Source organism: Miscanthus floridulus, chromosome 11, assembly GCF_019320115.1.
Source record: "Miscanthus floridulus cultivar M001 chromosome 11, ASM1932011v1, whole genome shotgun sequence".
NCBI lineage: Eukaryota > Viridiplantae > Streptophyta > Magnoliopsida > Poales > Poaceae > Miscanthus > Miscanthus floridulus.
The window spans coordinates 88,555,397-88,569,860 of record NC_089590.1 but is presented as its reverse complement, the minus strand read 5'-3'; the positions used below and the strand labels follow the sequence as shown (position 1 = coordinate 88,569,860).

Here is a 14,464-nt window from a genome sequence, read left to right as displayed (position 1 = left end):
TTAGTGTTCCTCTCCCACTCTCGATTAGCTTGTGGCCCGGCAGGCGCGCATGGGCCTAGTAGCGCCCAACCTCTGCTGCAGCCTAGCAGGCCTCAGCCCACTCCTCCCTTCTTCGCGCGCAAGCCCCAGAAGCCGACCAGGCCGGCCCGATAGCGCGGCCTAGTACACCGTAGTGGAGTGCCAGGTCTCCTATCCCTCTCTGCCTCTGCCAAAGTGACCCCACACCCTGTCTTGCTGCCAGGAGGCCCGAGCCGTCAACCTCCCATCCATCTTCCTCGCGTCGTCGTAGAGTCGGACTCCACCAAAGGAAATCCCCGCTGTAATCCCGAGTTCCACGGTTTAAACCACATGGACTCAAGTTCAAAAAAAAAAAAAAAAAAAAACACATGGACTCGCATCATCAGCATCATGCTTTGCTCTAGGCATGTGAAAGTGAATAGGTGTGCTGGCCCGACTTGCGCGGCAGCGACAAGTTTCCCGCCTAGGCCTAGCGCCCTAGTATGCGTTATCTGGCGAGAAGCGGTACGCGACCTCAAGCCGTCAAGCGTGTCGCGTTCGTGCTTTCTTCTTCAGTCTTCACAGTCCCATCAGGGACTCAATAGCACGCGGGTGGGCGTAGCCTACATACGTCCTGGACGTACGTTCTCATCCCCAGCTCTTCTTGAGCTCTGTCTGTTGATCGGCATCCCAATCCAACCACCGGCGGCTTGCACAAGCAAATGAGGCCGTGACTCGAGCTGTCGAGCAAGGCCGGAGGCCAGAGCTGGAGGCCTAGCTGCATGCGGCTCTGGGGCTTGTATTAAGTTTGGGCTATACAACTGTATAAAAGGACATGTGGATTTCTTCTCTTCTTAGGAATTGTTTGGATGCATTAGTAATTTATTTAGTATGCATCTTAATTCACCTGTGATGGAGTGAAAATTAAACAAGTTTTACTCTAACGCACATGGATTAAAGTGGATACGAGTGTATCTAAGCAAAGCCTTATGGTTGTACTGTGTGTGCTTATAAAGTGGATCCGATTTGATTGGATATATTTTCTCAAACACGAAGGATAGATGCATGTCAATATATTAAAATAAAACGAGCGATCCGATTAAAATTGCATAATGAACTTTACCAGTCAGAGCCCAATACGCAAACGGTTGTTGTTCTGGGCTGAGAAGTCTTAACTCTTGAGAGGTCTTACTCAAGTGGGTCTGACCTATACAGTACCACAGCACGGTCAATCCAGGCTAGGCATCAATCGAGTGTTCTCTTTCTAGTGGCTCAGGCAAAATGATCGTAAGAAAAGAGTAAGGATGAGACGATCTCTCGTCCCTAATTTTTTTTTGAATGAGCCATATTGGCGTGGCTAGCGTCCGGACGTTCGTACGAACACGCGCGTCTAGATACCTGCATCGCTCTGACTCATGCGCGCACCCTACCCTCCACGCTGTGCCCCGCCGCTCCTCACGTCAGGACAGCAAGGCAGCCCACCCCCGTCCGCCTCGCACGTGCACCAACCCCCGTCGCTACGCCCCGCTCCTTCCCCCTGCCCCTCCTCTCTCTCCGTGTGGGCGGGACTCGGGAGCCGGGCCCAGCGCGTTGCGCCTCCTCCGGCGTCCCCTAGCTCACCGCGCCCCATCCGCCAGCGTCCGGCTCGTGCGCCCATCACTCACTGTGCCCTCATAAAACACTTGCAACGTGAAACGCTTGGATGCAATATACGTGTGACATAGATGAAACATTCGAAACATACTCTTGCAATATATGTGTGAAACATATGTAACATCCAGATAAAACACTTGCAACATGTGTGTAAAACATATGCAACATCCAAATAAAAACACTTGCTGCAACATACGTCTGAAACAGATAAAATATTTTGAACAAACGCTTGCAACATACCTCTAAAAACACTTGCACAATATGCAACGTGTGCAACATCTACATGTAATAGTTGCAGCATACCTCTGAAACATCTGAAACACTTGAAACATACATTTGCAACAAAGACGTGGGGAAGGCCGGAACTGGTCGATTTCGGTCGTTGGGGTGGGATCCGGCAACGAGCGGCGGTGCGCGGCACCACCACCAGTAACACCGGCCATGAGCGGGCGGTGCGGCACACGGCCGAAGCAAGGAGCGAGGTGCAGGTGAGGCGCGTGACGGGCAGGAGCAAGAAGCAAGCGAGTGTGTGGCACACGGTGAGGCGTGCGGTGGAAGAAGGCCACAGCCGCAGGCAGAGTGAGGCGCGGTGTCTAGGATGGAGACTAGCGTTACCGCTAATTTTATGTCTGATTGAGGAGATAGATTATCTTAGTTCTCAGTTCGGGCGAAGAGATATCCAAGGTATGGGACGAGAGCACTTGTGCTTGTCAAAAGTAACTTTCGTTTATGGGCCCACATGTCATCCTCTATGCGTACTATAATTATCTTTTTTTTTCCGTTACGGCCTTATCTTCTCACGGACTCTCACGGTGCGCCGCCGCCCGCTCGGTAACTCCCGTTTCGTTGCCCCTCCCGACGCAGCGCCGCCTGCACCGCTCACGACGCGCCGGCCGCCCAGCGCTTCCTTCGCAGGGCCGCGCCTCCCTCACCAGGTTGCGCTGCTGGCGCCGCTTGCCAGGAGCTCGGTCGCCGCGAGATCCATTGCCATGAGCTCACGGCTGCCGCGCATTCCACATCGTCCCGCGTCGCTGGGAGGGATGTGTTCCATCCGCTCGTCCTGGTCTCTGCGCCTTCATCCGCGTCGCTCGTGGACACAGACGGACGAGGGACGCCGCCAACGAGGACGAACTCGTCCCCTCGATTGTAGGGGACGGGTCCCGACCCTCCTCGCCCCGGAACCAAAGACTTTGAAAAGGGCTCGCCCCGTCCTTCGTTGTCCCGGCAGCCAAACACATGCTAAGCTGTCCAGACGTTGCTTAGCATGTGTTCTCAGCCATTATTCAGCGTGGCGTGGTAGGCGATGACTACTCAGCCATTATTCAGCGTGGCGTGGTAGGCGACGTGACCGACAAAGTCGTCGGAGACCGCGAGCTGCGCGTGCGCGGCCACCGCTACACTGGAAAACGGCCTGTGAAACTAACCCGCAGGACTGCACTGTCAGCTAGTCCTCGCTTCGCTATCATGACTCATGAGTCGTGACTACTCTACTCATGAATACAGTACGTTACTGTCTGAACTCTGAATTACTGCTGTACATTATTCCTGGTGCTCTTCAATGTGATGAGATCATGAGAGCTACGCTCCCAACACAATACAACTGTTCTATCCATAGCTTTCAGTTTCTTCTACAGCCACAGACACAAGAGAAACATGGAGAAGAAGGGCCTAATAATGGAGAAGCTCCACCTTCAAGTTTTCATCCTCCTACTCTTGAGTTCACCCTGCGAATCGGATGACCAGTTCACACAAGCAAAGCCACTCTCCCCTGGAGACATGCTCATCTCCAAGGACGGGGTCTTTGCGCTTGGCTTCTTCTCCCCGACCAACTCCAACGAGAGCCTGTACATCGGAATCTGGTACCACAACATCCCTGATCGTACCCTTGTGTGGGTCGCCAACCGTGACAGCCCAATCACCAACACCACTCCGTCAGCGGCCAAGCTCGCCATCACCGACAACCAAGAGCTCGCGCTGTCGGACTCTACTACAGGCCGTCCTCTGTGGACGACGGCCACCGGAGGCGCCGGAGTTATCGCGGTGCTACTCAGCTCTGGAAACTTTGTCCTCCGATCGGAGAACGGCACCGCCATGTGGCAAAGCTTCGACCACCCAGCCGACACAATCCTTCCAACGATGAGGGTTTTGTTCAGGTACCAGGGTCATGTGGTGACGCGCCTGTTTGCTTCGAAGGGCCCTGCTGACCCGTCCACTGGGGACTTCTCCCTTAGCATGGATCCCAGCTCAAACCTCCAGATCTTTGTTTGGCATGGGACCAGACTCTACTACCGCACAACGACGTCTCGGCGTTCGGTGGTAGTGTTAGCTTTGCTACTACCACTGTCATCGTGTCCATGTCGAGGGTAAACGAAGATGGGCTCTACTTCATGTACACAGTCTCCGGCGACTCACCGGCATACACGCGTCTTTCGCTTGATTACACAGGCAAGATAAGGCTCCTGACCTGGAACAACGACACATCGTCGTGGACAGCCGGTTATGAGCGCCCAAGCTCTGGCTGTGACCTCTACGCGGCGTGCGGCCCTTTCGGCTACTGCGACAATACAGAGTCTGTGCCGAGTTGTCGATGCCTCGATGGGTTCGAGCCCATCGACGGCCATGACGTCTCCAGAGGATGCAGGAGAAACGAGGCGTTGGTGTGCGGAATGGAGGATCGCTTTGTGACTTTGTCTGGGATGAAGGCTCCCCAAGGCTTCATGCATGTCGACAACACAAGCTTCGACCACTGCGTGACCGAGTGCAGCACAAACTGCTCCTGCACGGCCTATGCTTATGTCAACATGAGCACCGCCGGGAGTTTGGCTTACACGTCGAGGTGCCTGGTATGGACTGGGGATCTCGTCGATACGGGAAAAGTTCCCAGCTTTGGTCAGGACCTGTACATCCGGCTTGCCGCCGTATCCCATGGTATGCAATGCACTGCCGCCCACTCTAAATTTGATGAAATCCATTTGCAATATTGATGCCATTTTTTTTAAGGATTATTGATGCCATTTTTCACAGATGCAAAATTCAAACTTGAGCAATTTGCATCTGTAAATAGACATGAGCATATATACTGCAGCCTCAGCTTTTCACAATATCATATTCCCATAAGAGCTTGTTTTGCTGCACATCAATCCACATGGTTATGTGGATCGGTCTGCAGCCAAAGAAGGCATTAGGCCCATTACCCATCAATGTTCACTAGTGTGAGAAGGAGGGAGGAGGGGCCAGTTTCAAGTCCTTCAATTTCAAAGCAACATTACTGACTGCTTGTTTGGGTAGGCAGGTATTTGAATCAATTCCAATGGATCGACATCTAAATTATAGTTATCCCCCCCCCCCTCAAAAGAAATATGTTTAATCCTGGCCCATCCGAATGAACCATTGATGGAACGATGCCCTATTACTCCAATCTCCAAATGAAGTTGTAAGATTTACATGACATAGTAGTTCAGGCTCAGGTTATTGACAGATTAGTGGGAGTGTTCACATAATCACAGATGTGTCACAGTATTGTATGCAAGCAAAGTAAAACAATTGGAAGTTATATATATACTTTTTTTTAAACGTAAGTTATTTATACTCAATTCCATAAATTCTAACGCATATATACGCTCCTGTTTGCAGTTCAAAAGAAGAGAAATTTGGTGAAGATTTTGCTCCCAATTACAGCATTGGTGCTGCTAATCACATTCACAACGCTTGTCTTGACGTACAAACATAGAGGTAAAAAGGAGTCATTTATGGCAAGACGAAAGTTGTTGTGTAAGTGTTGACGAGGGTGAACCCATTGTTATTTCTCCTGGCAGGAACACGGCAAAAGAAGAAAGTCCAGAAGAGACACATGTTACAATTTTTGAGGTCTACAGACCAAGCTGGGGACAAGAATATAGAGTTTCCATTTATTGACTTCGAAGACATTGTTGTGGCAACAGACAATTTCTCAGACACCAATATGCTTGGAAAGGGAGGTTTTGGCAAAGTTTACAAGGTATTATAGCAAAACGGTTTTCTACCTTGAACAATTACTCCACACCACTAGTTAAACTGTATAATTTTGGCCAACGAAATCATGTAGGGAATGTTGGAAGGTACCAATGAAGTAGCCATCAAGAGACTTAGCAAGAGTTCTGGGCAAGGCACCGAGGAATTTAGAAATGAAGTAGTCTTGATTGCAAAATTGCAGCACAAGAATCTAGTTAGGCTTCTTGGTTGTTGTATTCACGAAGATGAGAAGTTATTGGTCTATGAATACATGCCCAATAAAAGCTTGGATTACTTCGTCTTTGGTACATGCAGATTTAAAATTTTGGTATTGTTGATCAAACCCAATTAGTATGCACATATGCCTTCTGATATGCCTGATGCATTGTTCTTAATAGACACTGCAAGAAAATCAATGCTTCTATGGCCCACAAGGTTCAAGATAATCAAGGGGATAGCACGAGGAATTATGTATCTCCATCAGGACTCTAGGTTAACTATAATCCATAGAGATCTCAAAGCAAGCAACATTTTGTTGGACGCTGAGATGATCCCTAAGATATCAGATTTTGGCATGGCTAGAATATTCAGTGGCGACCAACATCAAGCAAATACAAACCGGGTTGTTGGGACGTAGTAAGTAACTCGCAGGCTGTCAATTCTTTAGATGGAATTTATATGCTAGCACTTGTTTAGGACTTCAGATCGCCCTATCCTAAATAACTAGTGAATCTCTATACAGTGGCTATATGTCACCTGAATATGCAATGGAAGGTGCATTTTCGGTCAAGTCAGACACCTATAGCTTCGGTGTTCTGCTATTGGAGATTGTGAGTGGAATAAAGATCAGCTCACCACATCTTCTGATGGACTTTCCTAACCTTATAGTCCAGGTAAGTATTGAGGGATGCGCCCAATCCAGTACCTTATGGTCCACCAAAATATATTAGCTAATAAAAGATCTCATCTCTGTCCAGGCATGGAACCTTTGGAAGGATGGCAAGATAGAAGATTTGGTGGACTCGTTTGTTAAAGAGAATTGTCCTCTCGATGAAATTTCACGATGCATCCATATAGGACTTTTGTGTGTTCAAGACAGTCCAAACTGTAGGCCACTTATGTCAGCAGTTGTGTTCATGCTGGAGAACAAAACCACGCCGCTCCCAATACCAACGCAACCCGTGTATTTTGCACGCAGAGATGCCAAACCTAGAGGAGCTAACAACAACAGGGTATCGTCCGTGAATGACATGAGCCTCACGGCACTAGAGGGCCGTTAGATGTTGTCCTTTGCAGTAGAATTGGATCGATGGAGTGGGGCTGGCTGTCGGCAGATTCGAGTGGAAAGGAGGAGCAGATTTTAGCTAGTTGTATAATAACTTGCCCCCTTGTTAGCAGCTTATGCAATGTTTACTTTAATAATTTGCCCCTGCAAGTGTACAACTATAGTATTACGTGGTAGTAACTCCTCTTGATATTTTTGCCCCAAGCTTGTGTATACTATGTGGCAACTATAGTATATCTTTGGAGTAGCAACTTTAGTATTACAAGGTAGTAACTTCATTGATAAATCTTCTAGCACGTATTACACATAAATCTCCAAGCAATTTCAGTTTGCAATTTTAGTTTTTAATTTCAGTTTTGCAATTTCAGTTATTTTAGTTAAGTTTTTCAGTTTTTGCATTCATGTGTTTTAGTGCGGAGAGGAGCGGCCAATCTATGTGGAGGAGGAGCAAATCAGCGGAGGGGAGCAGATTTGGATCGATGGAGTGGGGGTGGCTGCCTGCAGATTTGAGTGGAAAGGAGGAGCATATTTGAGCTAGTTGTATAATAACTTGCCCCTCGGTTGGCAGCTTATGCTATGCTTACTTTAATAATTTGCTCCAACAGTTGTACAACTATAGTATTATGTGGTAGTAACTCCTTTGATATTTTTTGCCCCCTTAAGCTTGTGCATACTTTGTAACAACTTTAGTATATTTTGGAGTAGCAAATTTAGTATTACATGGTACTAACTCTTTTTGATATTTTTTGCCCTGAGCTTGTGTATAATATTTGATAACTCTAGTATATTTTTGAGTGGCAACTTTAGTATTATAAGGTAGTAACTCCTTTGATAAATCTCCTAGCACGGATTACACATAAATCTTCTAGCAATTTCAGCTTGTAATTTCAGTTTGCAATTTTATTTTTAAATTTAAGTTTGTAATTTCAGTTACTTTAGTTTAGTTTTTTTAGTTTTTGCATTCATGTGTTTTAGTGCGTGAGAGGAGCGGCCAATCTGCAGGGGATGGAGCAAATTGGCGCAGAGGAGGAGCAGATTTGGATCGATGGAGTTGGGGTGGTTGTCGGTAGGTTCAAGCGGAAAGGAGGAACAGATTTGAGTTAGTTGTATAATAACTTTAATATTACATGGTAGCAACTTTTTTGATAAATCTTCTAGCACATATTTACACATAAATTGCTACTAAAATAAAATTCTTCAAAACATAAATTGCTACTAAAATAAAATTCTTCGAAACATTCGCCCAAATCCGAGGGGCTAGCTCCACCTCGCCAGACGTCTAAGGGCAGACTTCACCTCGCCCGACGTCCGGGGGCTGGCTCCGCCTCGCCTGATGTCCGAGGGCAGACTCCGTCTCGCCCGACCCCCGGGGACTGGCTCCGCCTCGCCCAACGTCTGAGGGCAGACTCCGCCTCGCCCGACATCCGGGGGCTGGCTCCACCTCGCCCGACATTCGGGGGCAGACTCCACCTCGCCTGACGTCTAGGGGCAGACTCCGCCTCGCCCAACGTCCGAGGGCAGGCTCTGCCTCACCCGACATCTACGCGCTGCTCCTTCATAACTACGTGCGCAGATAAGGTAGGACACTCAAGTCAACCGCAATACCGAGTACCCTACCCTGCACCTCTGCAAGAAAGTACCGATAGGATATGACAAGACGGGCGCTTTAAGGCCCTTTCAGGCATGTTAGAGCCCGAACAGTGTTGTGGGCGCTGACATTTGTTTTACAGTATTATGGGCGCCGCCATTGGCCCTCGGGCGTGGATCCTGATGGAACCATACGACAACCACTATAGTCCAAGAGGAGACTCGCATCCTTTACAGTGACGGACGTGTAGTGACTGCACCGTCCGCTCCCCATTGGGTTGTGAATCAACACCCCGGTCCATCGCGCCGCCCGCCAGGGCAGGATGGGATGTGACCAATTGTTGATCAAGCTAGAGCGTGGCATGATCAACGGACAGACGCTCGGCATGGAGCTATCCCTAGCACCGTCTACTGTGTCAGGAGGGCTGGCTCAGAGGAAAAGGAAGACCTGGCACCTTCGAAGGACTTTCTTGGCCTCTGGTTTTTCTCCTTTCTCTCATCTGTAATCCCTGCTCCCCCTTGGTCTATAAAAGGGAAGGCAGGGCACCCCACTAAGGGGACCGATTGATAGGACACACCACGTATCTCATCACACATAGCTGAGTAGCAACCAAGCTCTCATCGCCCTTTCATCTTTTCATCAGAGACTTGGGATATGTCCCTCTCTTGCTAGTTTGTACCCCCTACTATAAACTTTTCAGTGCAAATAACATGAGCAGCAGCCACGAACTAGACGTAGGGACATTCTGTCCGAACCAGTATAAACCTTGTGTCTTTTTAGCACACCATCTGGGTCCAACGCGCAATAATATAAATTTACTCATTGGTGTTTACTCGAAACATCGATAGTAGGGGTTCTTTTTCACTTGCAATACAGTGAAGTAATGCACTTATTACAAGCCACACAATGCAAGAAAAATAGGGAGCAGTCAATGAAAATAATGTACTAACACATTACCTTAATAGTGTGTCCATCCCTTAGAGTTGAGGCATGAAGTCTCCACCTGCAGCCCTCACTTTGCTGTGAGCAGATCATCTTATACCTCCCTGTATCAGTCTTCTCAATGTCATAGTTGAACTCATACTTAATAGCATGAGTAGCTAAAGCAATCTTAAAAGCATCCATGTCTAAATACACTGTTCCTACTGACATAGGAGGGTCCTTGTCATAATCAACATCAGGCATATGTTCAAGCTCTCTATCTTTAACCATATCATCTATGTCTTCTACTTCATCATCAAAGTTTGTCTTAGAGGATTCATCAGCACCAAAACTCTCACCTTCCCATTCTTTACTCCCACCTTGACTCTAAGGATTGGGAGGAGGTAGGGGGTATTGGGGACCAAGGTCAATATACAACACTTCCTCATCAACACCCACATGCTCATTCATTGGGTTTGGGTTAGCCAGGTATTCAGGTTCAGCAGATTGAGGCCCTGTTTGGTTGGGCTTTTGGCTTTGGCTTTTGGCCCCAAAAGCCAAAAGCCCAACCAAAGGGGCTGCTTTTGGAGGCTGCTTTTTCAGAAGCAGCTGCTTTTCCGTAGTACATTTTTGAAAGCTGGTTTGACCCTGCTTTTGGCTTTTGGCTTTCTGCTTTTCAAAATTGGTGGAATAAAAAGCTCTTCCATAGTTGTTTCAAGAGAGATAAAGATAGAAGGTATATTTTATACTTGTTTAACCAAACAGCTTTCAACTTTTCTATAGCTCACAGCCCACAGCAGCTTTCCCACAGCTCACAGCCCACAGCAGCTTTTTCCCATAGCCACAACTCAACCAAATAGGGCCTGAGTGTGTGTGGTATGGCTTGGTTCTGCTAAGCTTGGACAAACAATTGAAGGGGTGAATGGGTACCAGAATCCCAATCAGGAATCATAGGGGCTCACTACTTGGGCTATGATATGCAACAGTCAACAAGAAGCATTTAGAAGCCTTATGTTTTGCAAACATTTCAACCAAATCTTGGTTAGTGCAGACTTGGGTGTTCACTTTACTATCCATGCAGAAATAAAACAATCTCACTATGTCACCATAGTTATGAGGATACTTGTCGACAACTTTAGCAACCAGGTCTGTGAAGTTAGTGCGGTCAGCATCCATGACTTTGTTCAACGAAAACCACCGCGCACGAGAACTGGGAGCAACAATCTAGATTTCTAAGTTGTAGCTACTTTTTATGTCCATCCTACAGATGAACAAGGAGCACGCAATCAACACTACAAACATAGGGCACAAACGCTGGGCACTAAATACCAATCAACAGGCACCACGAAACCAAGGGGGGAGTAGTGAACTCACTCGTTCGAAAAGCCAATCTGGTCGCTCGCCCACGCCCTTGGTCCCCACCATGCCATGCCTATCCTCTGGATCCATGGTTGAATCCATGCTCCACTACCCCATGCGCCGCCACAAGCACGGGGGATTCGTTGTCTTCTCTCCTAGCCGCCTCTACAGCCTCCACCACCGTTAGGGTTTCGTCACCGCTAGGGTTAGGGAACTGAGGGAGTTGAGAGAGAAGAGAGAGTGAGAGACTGAGGGAGATGCCAGTCAATATTGGTCAACATAGCCTCCACATATGCCCATGACTGAAAGGGCAACATGGACATTTTTCCTACCCGGTCCCACATGTAAGAGCTGCCAAACGGTCAAAACCAAACAGAATGGAGACATAATGGCATGTTGGACAAAAGAGTTTAGCGTCATGACACTAGGGTCCATGTGAACTTTTTGGTGGCATGTAGAAATGGAGCATCTTTCATAATGGCACATAGGGACTTTCCTCTTGGCTTCTTTTCCCCTACCATTTCCAACAAGAAGTTATACATAGGAATTTGATACCACGGCATTGCAGAACGCACTATGGTCTAGGTCGCCAACCATAACAACCCAATCACCACGCCATCAGCGAAGCTCGCCATCACTAGCAATTCAAAGCTAGTGTTGTTGGATTCCTAGGGACACACTCTTTGGACAAGCAACACAAGTGGAGGTGCCAGAGCTTCTGCGGTGCTACTCAACTCTGGGAACTTTGTCCTTCGGTTGCCGAATGGCATAGAGATATTGCAAAGCTTTGATCACCCGACCGATACAATTCTTCCAACCATGAGGGTTCCGATGAGCTACAAGGCACAATCAGTAACACACCTCATTGCTTGGAAGGGTCCTGGCGATCCATCAACTAGGGATGTCTCTTGTAGCGTTGATCCTACCTCAAACTTTTAGATGTTCATTTTATTTAAAGTAAAGGCAGGAGCACTGCCATCCAATTAAGAAGAAAATAGAGTTTTATGTACAAGACCAATGGTGCCAAAAAACCCGGTCATAGGACCAACTCAAACATCGAACATAGAGCCAACACACAGAAGCCACCGCTCATGCGCTTGTTGATTTAGCCCGCACTACACATGGCCCTACACCTCAGAACAATATCTTCCTTGGCTAGATAGGTGACCTATTTTGATGTTTTGTGCTCGTTTTCAAAAATTCTCCTATTCCTTTCCTTCCATAGGTTCCACACAACATAAATGAGCACTCCATTAAATGTTCGGCGTTCTTGCTTTGGCACCTTACTCGCCACATCCTCCCACCAGGTGGCCAGGCACTGGGGATCTTGTTGGGGTAGTTGCACATCAAAGTTTTCCCAAGATAACACCTGGTTCTAGACGGCTTTAGCGAAGGGGCATAGAAAAGATAGATGCAGTCCTATTTTGAAAGGTCCATTTCACAAGACACAATGCTCATGATGTGGCCACCCTCTCTTTTGCAAGTTATCTGCCATGAGGATTTTGTCATGCATTAGTACCCAGGCATGTATCTTGCATTTATTTTCCACCCTTGATTTCCAAATGAGATCAGCTTAGAACTTTGTAGTGTGAACCTTCGAATTGTATGTTATATGCCAAACGTGTGGAGTAGTTTCCATCAGCCATCCATCTCCACACTATGGAGTCCTGCACATCGGGCGTGAGCTGCACTTCCTAAATCCTAAACCAGAGGGCGACGAATTCTTCTATCTGAATGGATGTTGTGATTCGCGTCCTGAGGGAGCGGATCCAATTACCATTTTGTAGTTCTTGGCAAACTGTCCGATTCTTTCCGCTCACTAGCTCGAAAAGATGGGGCGCTAGGTATTTTGGAGCTTCACCGTCTAGCCAATTATGATGCCAAAAATGTGCCTTGTCACCATTCCCAATTGTTATCGTTGTTGAGGCGTTGAAGAGAAAACGGTCTAGGTCATTGCACGGCAGTGTCGTCCCTACCCAAGATTTTGAGTCATGAACCCACTCCTGCCACAACCAATGTAGGCACAAGGCTCTTCCAAAATTTTCTAAGTTTGGCACCCGCAACCCTCCCAAATCTTTTGGCATGCAGACTGCCAGCCAATTTACCAAGCAATGCCCTCCGTTGGCGTTCTCATCACCTTTCCACAAGAATGATCTTCTGATTTTGTCAATTTGCTTTCTTGCCCATACCGCCAGAGGGAACATGGTGAGGTGATAGGTAGACATCGAGGAGAGCACTGAGGTGACCAAAGTAAGTATGCCCGCTCTGTTGAGCATTCTACCTTTCCAACCAGGTAGCCTCTGCCCTATGCGTTCAATGAGCAGTTGCACATGGACCTTCTGCAGGGATCTCATATGGAGGTGTAGTCCCAAGTAGTGGCATGGGAAGGATTCTCTTGCCCCTGCAAATGAGGCTAACACATGGTCTAGATCAATGTCTTGGCATCTGATCAGGTGGACAGAACTCTTTAGCATATTTATATGTAAGCCTGAGACCCTACCAAATTCTTGGAGGATCATCGTGATGGAGTCCAAGTCGCCCTTGATCGGGTTAATGAAGATAGCCGCATCATCAGCATACATGGAGGTCCTCCACCTGGCCGTAGATAGAGGAAGTGCAGAGAGGACGCCTTGCTGTGTTGCCATGTCTAGCAGGCGTTGAAGTGGGTCCATAGCGAGATTGAACAACATGGGCGATAGAGGGTCGCCCTGTCGAACCCCTCTATTGTGACTGAAAGCTAGGCCCTGCTATCCATTTAGTAGAGCTCTCGATGACATCATGCAGAAAAGGATCGATACCCACTCTCGCCAGCGTGGTCTGAACCCTAAGGCCTACAATACCTCCAAAAAGGTAGCTCTAGCTGACCGTATCGAAGGCCTCGTGTATGTCAAGTTTTAGGAGCAGTGTGGGCAGCTTCATCTTTTGCATTGCCTGTACTGTGTTTTGAACATATAGGAAGTTGTCGTGGATGCTCCTCCTTTTGATGAATGCACTTTGGCATTTCGAAACTAAGGAGTCCAGCAGTGGCGCCAACCTGTTTGCAAGTAACTTGTCAAAAATCTTTGCTATGCTATGAATGAGACTGATTGGGCGAAAATCTGTAACTCACAATGCGTCCCTTTTCTTTGGGAGTAGGATGATGTTTGCCGTATTTAGGAGCTCAAAGCCTCGGGAGTTTAGCATGTACAAGCTGTTCACCGTAGTAGTAACATCGTCTTTGATGATGTCCTAGCAGGCTTTGAAGAAGGCACCCATGAAACCATCTGGTCCCGGCGCCTTGTCGGGTGGCATGGACTTTATTGTCTCTTTGATCTCATCTTGCGTGAACGGGGCCTTGAGAGCCGATAAATCCCTTGGGACATAACCGAGTGCCGACCAGCTGAACATCACTGACCTCGGTGTATGTGAGCCTAGGTGTGCTGAAAAGTAATCCGTGATGATTTTTTGTTTGTCATTGTGTGTAGTCGCCACCCTCCCATCTGCGTGCAGACAATGGATATAATTCTTCCTCAATCTTGTGCTGGCCTGAATGTGGAAGAATTTTGTATTTGCATCTCCACTGCGGATGTATGTGAGCCTAGCCCGCTGTTTAATCCTTGACTTTTCAATGGTAGCTAAGTCGGTGCTTCTAATTTTTAGACGCAGGTGCAGGTCGACTTCCTATTGTGTGA

The 14,464-nt window shown here is 47.7% G+C and overlaps 1 pseudogene; it reads left to right on the top strand.

Annotated features, from left to right (window-relative positions):
* The first annotated feature begins 2,676 nt into the window (after nucleotides 1-2,676).
* Nucleotides 2,677-7,317, top strand: LOC136493780 (G-type lectin S-receptor-like serine/threonine-protein kinase At1g11410; annotated as a pseudogene).
* Nucleotides 7,318-14,464: the final 7,147 nt, after the last annotated feature.